Here is a 10,680-nt window from a genome sequence, read left to right as displayed (position 1 = left end):
GTGGATTTACACGTGACAGAATGCAAATATAAAAGTCAGCTAGTGTCAGATAATTAGATTCAGGTTGCTATTCAACAAGAAAATAAAATAACATAAAATTAGAATCTTGACTCTTTATGAGTATAATGAAACAAAAATAAAATTCCATTTAAGTGTGCTGAAAATATGGAAGACATTAAAAAAAATACCATAACACGTTTTTTTTAGGCATGAGTAACCAAAACAGAAAGACAATAATTATATTCTCCTCGGACTCATGGTTCTGAGTCTACTTACATGCAGTAAGGACCATTCAGTTCAAAATGTTGGTATAAAAATGACCGAGATGCTGAAAACAAATACTAAAGTTTTGAAGAGACACACAGTCTTTCCATAGGCTTTAAGTAATTTTCCTATTACTTCTATTACTTTAAAAGAAAATAGAAAAGAAAAATATATTAAAATATTTTATCTATGAAAGGAAAATAATTTAAAATAATTTCATTGCTCAGTAATTGGTTGTTGTTAAGATGACAGGCATCCTCCTAATGCTTAACTGCGATAAGCAAAGCAAGAAACCCTTTTTGGTATCTGTGTCAAGTACGTATAATCTCAACCTAAAAGAGAAAAATCACTGTGCAAATCCAAATTCAGAGACATTCTAGCAAAGTTATTATTTATCTTCAAAGGTGTGGTCACAGATTATAAAAATAGTGATGAATTATCACAGAATACTATGACTTAAGACATGCAATAACTAAATGTCAACTGGATTTCTGGATTGGATACGGGCATAGAAAGTGTACAGTACTAGAAATATTGTTGTTATTATTTGGTCAACCTACTGTGTTACTTGTAACATATTTTTTTCAATTTTTTGATTTCTGAGAATTAGACATTAGATTGATTAAAGTATATAAAATTCAGGAATTATGATACGATATAAAACCATACTGTTTCCTATCATTTAAATCTGATTTTCCTGTATAGTTTGACTTCCGCTTTATTTTTTGTATTTATTTATTTTGCTAATTTGTTTATGTCTCAAATGCTGTCCTCCTTCCTATTTTCCCCCACAGAGTCCCTTACTCCAAACACCATCCCTTTCTGACTTCTTCTTTAAAAAAGTCAAAACATCAGTATGTATAAGGCATGTTTAGTCCCTGAATAGCTGTTCATTTGGCCGTGCATTTGAAAATCGACAACATTGATAGTGCAGACATCAGGAAATAGCTTCAAAAATGACATTCAAAAATTAAATATTCTCCAGTTATCAGCTATCAGCTATCAGCTTGACAAAACTGGAGGAATCCAAGAACAAAATTATCCTTGAAATGTACGTAGAGAAAATTGATCAGACAAGAAGGAAAACAGATAGCAACCTTCCTGGATTCAACACAAGAGAGCATAAGTTCCTGTAGTGTATTCTGCATGAGTTTATAGAGTTTATGGGTTAATACCTGGAAATGAACTCCTACAAAAACCAACAACAAACTAACCACAAGCTGCAATATTCATGGAAGCCAAAAAATATGTGGAAAGTATTATTTCCAGCTCTATATGAGAATATTAATGTTTATTAATTTGTTTATTAATAAAATTTTAATTTAATGACTGCAAATAATGATTGCAAATAAATAGATTTTAAGAGACCCATGTGATCATTAACGTTTAGTGGCTTTGATTGCATTATAGATCAATAAAGTGTTTATATGACTGTGATCATCTCTATGAATATTCACGAAAAACAAATTATGTCAACCAGGAACTGCTCTTCTGTTTTTATACATTTTGTTGTACATATGTAAGAGTTTTACCTGCTTGTTCACGTGTGCAACACATTCATGCCTAGTGTCCAGGAGGTTGAAGAGGGTGTGAGATACTGTGATGCTGAAATTACAGCCACTTGTGAGCTGTCACTCGGGAGCTGGGGATCGGCCCCGGGTCCTCTGGAAGAACAGATAATGCTATTAATCTCCGAATCATTTCTTCATATTCAGCAAATGCCATTTTTTGTAAATATATTGCCTAAGCTGTCCTGTCTTCTACATAGACAACTGTTTTCCCAAATGTGATAATTTAATATTACACACCCACCTGCTTCTTACCTTCATATATATATATATATATATATATATATGTATATATATATATATATTCACACAAACACACATACACACAGAAACACACACATGCACACACAGAGACACACGCACAACTGCTCTTACCTTCAAGTTTACTTACTTACTTACACACACATACACACACACACACACCTGCTTCTTACCTTCAAGTAGACTTAGTTATTTCCATAGTTATTTGTTTATTTATGCACTTTACATGCTCAAACTGCCCCCCTCCAGTTCACCCCTCTCACAATCCTTCCCCCAGCCCTTTCTCCTCTGAGCAGGAGGGGATCCCACGGGTATCTCCTCACCTTGCATATCCAGTCTCTGTGATCACACCCTCTGCTACTGAGGCCAGACACAGCAGCCTGGATGGATGGGGTCGGGAGGTAGAGGTCACATCCAGAAAGAGGCAGAGAGCTGGGGTAAGAGATGCCCATGAATCATGGGTGTTTCCTTAGCTGAGACTCACAGCCTCAGTGATATGGAACTGAAGAACCCATCTCCTGTAGCCAGAGAGCAACCCTAATGGAGTGATAGAGACACCAACTTTAGACCCAAAATTTATTCTGACCACAGGACATGCAGGGGCCGTGCAGAGAGTGAGGAATGATTAACCAAAGGTTAGTGCAGATTGAGACCCACCCCATGGATGAGCACCGATCCCTGACACTGTTAATGACGCTCTGTTATGCTTGCAGACAGGAGTCTATCATGGCTTCCCTCTGAGAGACTCCACTAAGCCGCTGACTCAGACAGAAGCAGAAACCCACTATCCAAACCACGGGTGGAGCTTGGGACTCTGATGGAAGAACAGAATGAAAGGGATTATGGCCTCTAAGGGCATAGGCACTCCACAGGCTTTGTCTTCATGTGGTTGTCGAACAACTAGAATTGGGCTTTCCCAAAACATGTAGTCTATAGATGGGACATCTGTGTCTTTAAAATTCTTTTATTTTTTTACTCACTTTTCATCCCAATATCGGTCTCCATCTTCATGGGATGCCAACACCCTTTGTCGGGGGAACAGTAAAAAAGACAAAATGTACACATTTCCTTCCTATGTCCTGGGGGCTCAGGTTCAGTTCACGTTCACTTTCTGGTTGGTGGTTCAGTCTTTGGCAAACCCCAAGAGTCGCTGTGAGTTGACTCTATTCGTCTTCCTGTGGAATCCGTCATACCATCTGGGCCTCGATTCTTCACCTGTTTTTGTTTTTTTTTTTTAAAGACTCTCCAAGCTCCAGCTAATGTTTGGTGGTGAATCTTCTCACTTGTTTCTCTCAGCTGTTGGGTGGAGTCACTCAGAGGACAGTTGTGCTAGGAATCTGTCTGCAAGCACGATAGAGAATCTTTAATAGTGTCAGGGACCAGGGATTGCCCTCGGGGTAGGTCTCCATCTGCACTAACCATTGGTTGGACGTTCCTTCCAGGACTGCTCTATCTATCTCTGTCTCTGAAGGTCTTGTAGGCTGTTTTCACTTTGGATTGAAGGTTTTGTGGGTGGGTTTTGTCCTTGTCACATCACTGGGAGTCATGCCTGGCTACAGAATTGGACAATTAAGGATCTGTATCCCCACTGCTAGAGTCACCCCAATAGACACCCTGGGGATTCGCCTTTCCCAGGTCTCTGGCACTTCCTAGAGATGCGCACCCCACACTTGTGATTTCCATTCCCTTTTCCCTGCTTTCACTCTACCTAATTCTTCCAAACCCACTCTACCTAATTCCTCCTACCCACTCCCTTCTCTACCTCCCCTCCCATTCAGTTTCATCCCTCCCTCCGTCCACCTCAATATCTGTTCTGCTAAATGCATTTTAAAGTCAATATTTAGGAAAAAACACTGAGTAAGTATAGGAAGTATCCCATAAGTAATTGTGGTGGAGGTTTAGGCAAGATATGAACATATTAAATTTTATACAGGCCAGAATTACTACATATATTGTTAGAAGAGAGACTGTCTTTATTACATTCAACATAAAGGAAAACCATTTATATATTCTTTTAAGTTATACAAGGGAATCTGTTAAAAAGAGATACACACATCACACAACTTCATTATTTGAAAGCTCTCTTTATTGCAAATATTTACAGAATGAAAAGTACAAAGGTTTAAACTCATGTGAGTGTACTTTGTTGTAAAGTTAAAGTTTCTATATACAGGTTGATGACAAAAGTCACCTCAGATTCACAGGGATAAATACATCAGGGAGTCATCTATTACCTTATCTGTCTTCTTCCCTTTATTCCTGATGAAGACTCATCTCCTTTGCAGCCCCTACTGTAAGGGATGGATCAGAAAATGCCTGAGAGTCTACAACCCAGAATCCATCTATAGAAAAGGTAAAAGACAACATCTCCAAATGGTATACGCAGTCAAAACGTTCTTGTAGATCTTAACACTTGAAACAAAATGCAAAGAACAAACCCACATCCTAGGATATTACAATATACATGAAATGGTAGCTGATTTTTTTTTCTAGTTTCATCTATTTTCCTTGAAGCTTCATGATATCATGCCCCCATCCCCATGATATCATTCCCCCACCGATATGATGTCATGCCCCACCCCCACAATGTCATGCCCCATACCAACGATGTCATGTCTCACACCCATGATTTCATGCCCCACCCCCACAATGTCATGCCCCACCCCCACGATGTCATGCCCCACACCCACGATGTCATGCCCCACCCCCACAATGTCATGCCCCACCCCCATGATGTCATGCCCCACACCCATGATATCATGCGCCACCCCCACGATGTCATGCCCCACACCCATGATGTCATGCCCCACCCCCACAATGTCATGCCCCACACCCACGATGTCATGCCCCACCCCCACAATCTCATGCCCCACAGCCATGATGTCACGCTCCCGTCCCCGTGATGTCACACCTGCGCCCCTTGCTAGAATGGTTGTATCTATTCACCAGGTAACACTCTGAATGCGGCCCTGTCAACACACCCCTCCAGGCTCCCACCATTTACAGTCCATCCTCCTACCCTCCCCCCTTCTTCTCTTAGAGAGTGGAGGACCCCTCTGGGTGCACCCCCTCCCCTGGCACATCAAGTCTCTGCATGACGAGATTCATCATCTCCCACCAGGTCCTGAAAACGCAGCCGGGTAGGAGAACAGGATCCACAGACAGGCGACGGGTTAGTGACCCCACGTGAGGACCATTGTGCTCCTCTGCCTCTCTCCGTCCTTCCCTCAGCTCCTCAGTGAGACTCACTGAGCTCCATCCGATATTTGTCCGTGTGTCTGTGCTTCTGTGTCAGTCGGCTGCTCGGTGGAGCCTGCAGAGGACAATAACGCTACCCTCCCGTCTGTACACATGAGAAGGACCATCAATAATGTCAGGGTTTGCCGTCTGCCCATAGGATAAGTCTCACATCCGGCCACTCATCCTTTGGCCATTCCCTCTTTTTCTCTTCAATCTCTGTCCCTGTGTCTATTATAGAGAAGGCAATATCTGGGTCAAAATTTTGGACGTGTGTTTGTGTCCTTATCCTTCCACCTGGGGTCCTCCGTGGATACAGAAAGTGACCATTTCAGTCTCCGTATCCCCACTGCACCGAGTCTCAGCTAAAGTCACCCTCATGGACGCCAGGGCAGCCTCACCCATCGCAGTCTGCAGGATAATCATAGAGATAGCGCCCACCCTGGACAGTCACTGATTCAGTCTATTCTCCTGCCCTCTGTCCCTCTTGTCCGTCTCTCCCAAGAAATGATTCTCAAACCCCATTTCCTTCCCATCCCCTTAGCCACCCAATCCTTTCCTTCCATCTGCCTCCTCTCATTAGTTTATTCCTCCTTCTGAGTGAAATTCAAGCATTTTTCTTGGGTCTTTCTTCATGTTTATCCTCTTTGGTTCTGTAGATCGTAGTGTGTGAATTCTGTACTTTATGGCTTATACCCTCTTTTAAGTGAGTATGTACATGTTATTTTGGGTCTCAGTTACATCATTCAGGACAATACTTTCTCATTCCATATACTTGACCGCAGCTTCTCAATGTCCTTATTTTCCATATGTGCGTAGTATTCCATTGTGTAAATGAACCACATTGTCTGTAGCCATTGTTTGGTTGAGGGGCATCTGGCTTAATTCTATTTCCTGTTCATTATGAAGAAATCCACTAGGAACATGATGGAGCACATGTCCTTGCGGTATGGCAGGTCTTTTCAGATATAAGATCAGGTGTAGTATAGCTGGGTCTTTAGGAAGAATATTTCCCATTTTCTCAGAATCCACTGGATAGATATTTAAGTCATTATATGGATTTGCTCTTCTCCGAGCAAATGCAATTTTTATCCTGATATTTATCTGGTTCCTCAAAGGAGGTTTCCCCCCGACTAGCCCTCTATCATGGACTCAGGTGATCGCATATGAACCTTCTTCCCATTTTAACGTGTCAATAAATGCTAAGGCCTATTACTGAGAGCTGGAGGGGAAAGTTGGTACTAGAGGTTTGAGGGTGGGGTTAGGTAGAGAGTCAGAAGAGGATAAGAGGGGAAGGGAGAGGACTGAAGAAAAAGAGGAGGAAGGAATGATGGAAACAATCCATATGGCCTGGAGAAAGCACATGTAGCAAGGGGTTTTATGGTTGGGGAATAAGTTATGATAGCGTTAGATCTACCCAATACACGTTTATAGATTATAATTATAATAACCAGATTGTATGTTTTCTTTATGGGCTCATTGGGTTTGGAAATTCCAACAAGCTTTCCTCAACAGTATTTCTGGATCAAATTTTCTGTTAATAGAGATCTCCCCTTGTAGAGGCTCTAACCATTGCTCCATAGTCCAGTAGACACAGCTGTTTTTTCCTCAGTCATGACTCTTGTATTTTCTATGGACATCTGTGTCTTCAGTGATCCAGGCCCAGTGTTCCTTTTTCTCGAGGTCTTCAATGATCTCACCCAGAGGAGTTTCAGGTTCCTCAACTCGTTCGATCTAGTTGACCGCAACTTCACAATGTCCTTATTTTTCATAACTGCATAGTATTCCACTTCAAATATTTCCTGATAACAGTGAACCGTCGGGAGCAGGCTAAAATTTCCCAGAGAAACATTAAACATTCAGTCTCTAAATCTAGAGCTCCTCATCCCATGATGCTTTGGTTGACAGAATGGCAATGTCATGAGCAGTTTGGTCTTACGGACATCAAAGTCATTTCCTTCTCCAGTAATGGCCGCCATCCCTCTGTCAGAGATTTTTACCCTCATTATTTTCGGTGACTGATGTGATCTAGAAATTGTGACACCATCTCCATGCTAGAAAGCCAGAGATGTTTCAGGTTGACCCTGCTCCACAGCCAACGATGTCACGTGTGGCCATTGGGCAACCATGTCACACCCAAACAACAAGATGTCGTTTTTGACTCCACACGTGACTGCAAGATTGCCTCCTGTCCTGCATGCACCTTGGCAACCATGCCACACCTGACTGTGAGATAGATTTGAATCTACACCCAAAAGTAAGATGGCGTCTTTGACTCTCTTAATCCTACCTGTCAGTGAGCATGGGAGGTCTTTCTATCTTCTGCTACCTTCCTCAGTTTCTGTCTTCAGAGACTTGGAGTTCACACCAGACATGTTTCTAACGTGCTAGTTTAGTGTTATTTTATATTTCATATTTTATTATATATATATACATATATATATATGTATATATATATATATATCCATTGTGATTGGCATTGCTTCCATAATTTCTTCTCAGCCTCTCTGTCATTTGCATGACAGATTATTTTCATTTAATTTTTCGTCTGTCCACTTGGCTGAAGGTGTTTTTCATATGTAGGTCATTTCTGGTAAAACTTTGGGATCACATATGTTCACTATTATATTATGCGTGAATGGCGATACACTGAGTTCTCCTTTTCCAATATCATCCCCTTGACCTCCTTTGGTTTTCTTATTGCTCTAGCTGAAAATTTAAGGAATTTACTGAAAGGATGCTGCGAGATGAGCAGTCTGTTCTCGTTCTCCAATTTAGTCGAATTGCCTTTTGCTTCCCCCCCCCTTATTTTGATATTAACTGTTGGACTGCTTTATTGCATTTTATGTAATATTTTTTGAATTTATTTTAGTATTTTATTGCATTAGGTATGTGCCTGACACCCCTGGTCTCCCTGAGACTGTAAATAGGGAGGTACGATGGATTCTGTTAAAGGCTTTTTCATCATCTAATGAGATAGTCTTGCATTTTTTTCTTTTTTTCTTCAATTCTGCTCCATCACACCATTGTGTAATAGTGAATATTAATAATTCATATTAAATATATTAATAATTAATATATTAATTTCGATATATTAATGTAATATATCAGTTACTTTTTATATCACTATTTATTAATTTAATATAGTAACATAATATATTAATATTAGTTATATTTACCATATCAATATAATAATTTAATGTATAATACAATATGTTAATAATAACATAACATTAATATTAGTAATATATTATAATGTTAGGATATAACAATTTAATGTTACTTTATTAAAATATACATGATATATATATACATATATATATATGTATATATATATATATATATATATATATATATATATATATAATTACATGATATGCAACTACCAAAAAGTAAAATCCAAGGGGAGCTCCCCCGTTAATCTGAAGTGCTGAGGTCAGAATTTTTTTTCAAGTTCAGTTTGTTAATATGGTGGATCAGTTTGATGGGTTTTCATAAACTGATCCACTCCTGCAAACTCAGGTGCAAGCCAACTAGATGGCACTGGATAATGGATTGAAATGGATGTTTGCCCGGATACCGGGAAAGGGAATAACACTCGAAATGTATATAAGAAATACTCAAGTTAATGAAAAAAAAATGAAACTAAAAAAAAAAAAATGTCCTTGGATTTTGTCTTCGAGCATTTTACCTAGTATTTTTTTCACCAATGTTCATAAGGGAAATTCGTCTGAAATTCTTTTGTCGTTGAGTCGTTTGTGATTTCGGTGTCGGGGCGACAGTGGTGTCATGGAATCCGTTTGGCGATTTTCCTCCTGTTTCTGTGTTTTGGAGAAGGTTGAGAATTCTTTGAAAATCTGGTAGGAGTCTGCGCTCAATCAATCTGGCCCTGAGGATTTTTCAGTGAGGAAACTTAATTACTGTTTGTGTCTCTTTAGGGGTTGTAGAGCTATTTACATAGTTTATCTTACCTCAGTTTACCTGTGGTCAGGGTTATCCATCTACACAATCATCCATTTAATTCAGAGATTCTAATTTTGTAGACAGCAGGTTTTTGAAGTGAGACCTAACGATTCTGTGACTTTCATCAGTGTCCATCGATGCGGCTCCCTGTTCATTTCTGATTTTGTTATTTGGATGCTGTCTCTCCTCCTATTACATTATCTGTCTGCGGGTTTGTCTGTCTCCTTGATTTTCCCAAGGAACCAGCTCTTGTTTTTGTTGATCTTTGTATTCTCTTTGTTTCTGATGGATCACTCTCGCCCCGAGTCTGATCATTTCTTTCTGTCCCCTCCTTTAATATGTATTTGCTTCTTTTTATTCTAGAGCTTTCAGGTGTGCTGGGAAGTTGCTAGTGTGGGGTCTCTCCGTTTTCTTTATGAAAGCGCTCTGTGCTGCATGTGCACGTTCCTCTTAGCCCTGCTTTCCTTATGTCCCTTAAGTGTGGAGAAGATATGCCATCATTTCCATTGAATTCTAGGAACCCTTTTTTTTTCAACTCTTCTCTGAACTGATGGTTCTTCAGTTGCGAGTTATTGAATTTCCATGAGTTTATAGACTTTTTGTTATTGTTGAAGTCCAGTTTTAATCCATGGTATTCTGAGAAGATGCAATGGTTAGCGCACTCTTTCTGTATCTGCTGTGGCTTGTTTCGTGAGGGAGAACATGATCAGTTTAGGATACGGTTCCATGAGGTAATGAAAAGAGAGTGTGTACTTTTGTGTTCATGTGAAATATTCTGTAGATATCAGTGAGGTCAGATTAATTGAAACCCGTGACAGGTACATCTTCTATTTTTATTGTTTCCTTTTTTAGTTTCTGTCTCAATGGCCTGCCCTTGGTGAGATGGCACATTGACGTCCCCCACTATGAATGTGTGAGGTTCGATGTGATATTTAAGCTTCAGCAATATTTCTCTCACTAATGTTGCTGCTTTTGTATTTGTGATATAGACATCCAGAATCGAGATGCCATTTTGGTGGATTTTCCTCTGATGCATATGAAGAGTCCTTCCCCTTCTCTTCTGATTACTTTTGGTTGAAGGTTTCATTTGCTGGATGCTAGGATGGCTAAACCATCTTGTTTCCTGTTTCAATTTCTTGGAAAAGCTTTTCCAACCCCTTAGTCTGTGGTTGTGTCTATCTCGGTTGCTGGAGTGTGTTTCTTGAATGCAAGAGAATGACGGATCCTGTTTTTAAATCCATTGTTGTTAGCCTCTGTCCTTTTATTGTTGAATAGAGGCCATTAATGCTTAACAGTATTAATGATCAGAGATATTTACTTCATGCCATTTTTATGTTGGGGGGCAGGATTTTCTTGCTTGAATGTATTTTTTTTTGGTGGGATGTTT

Source organism: Rattus norvegicus, chromosome 3, assembly GCF_036323735.1.
Source record: "Rattus norvegicus strain BN/NHsdMcwi chromosome 3, GRCr8, whole genome shotgun sequence".
NCBI lineage: Eukaryota > Metazoa > Chordata > Mammalia > Rodentia > Muridae > Rattus > Rattus norvegicus.
This window is presented reverse-complemented; position numbering follows the sequence as displayed.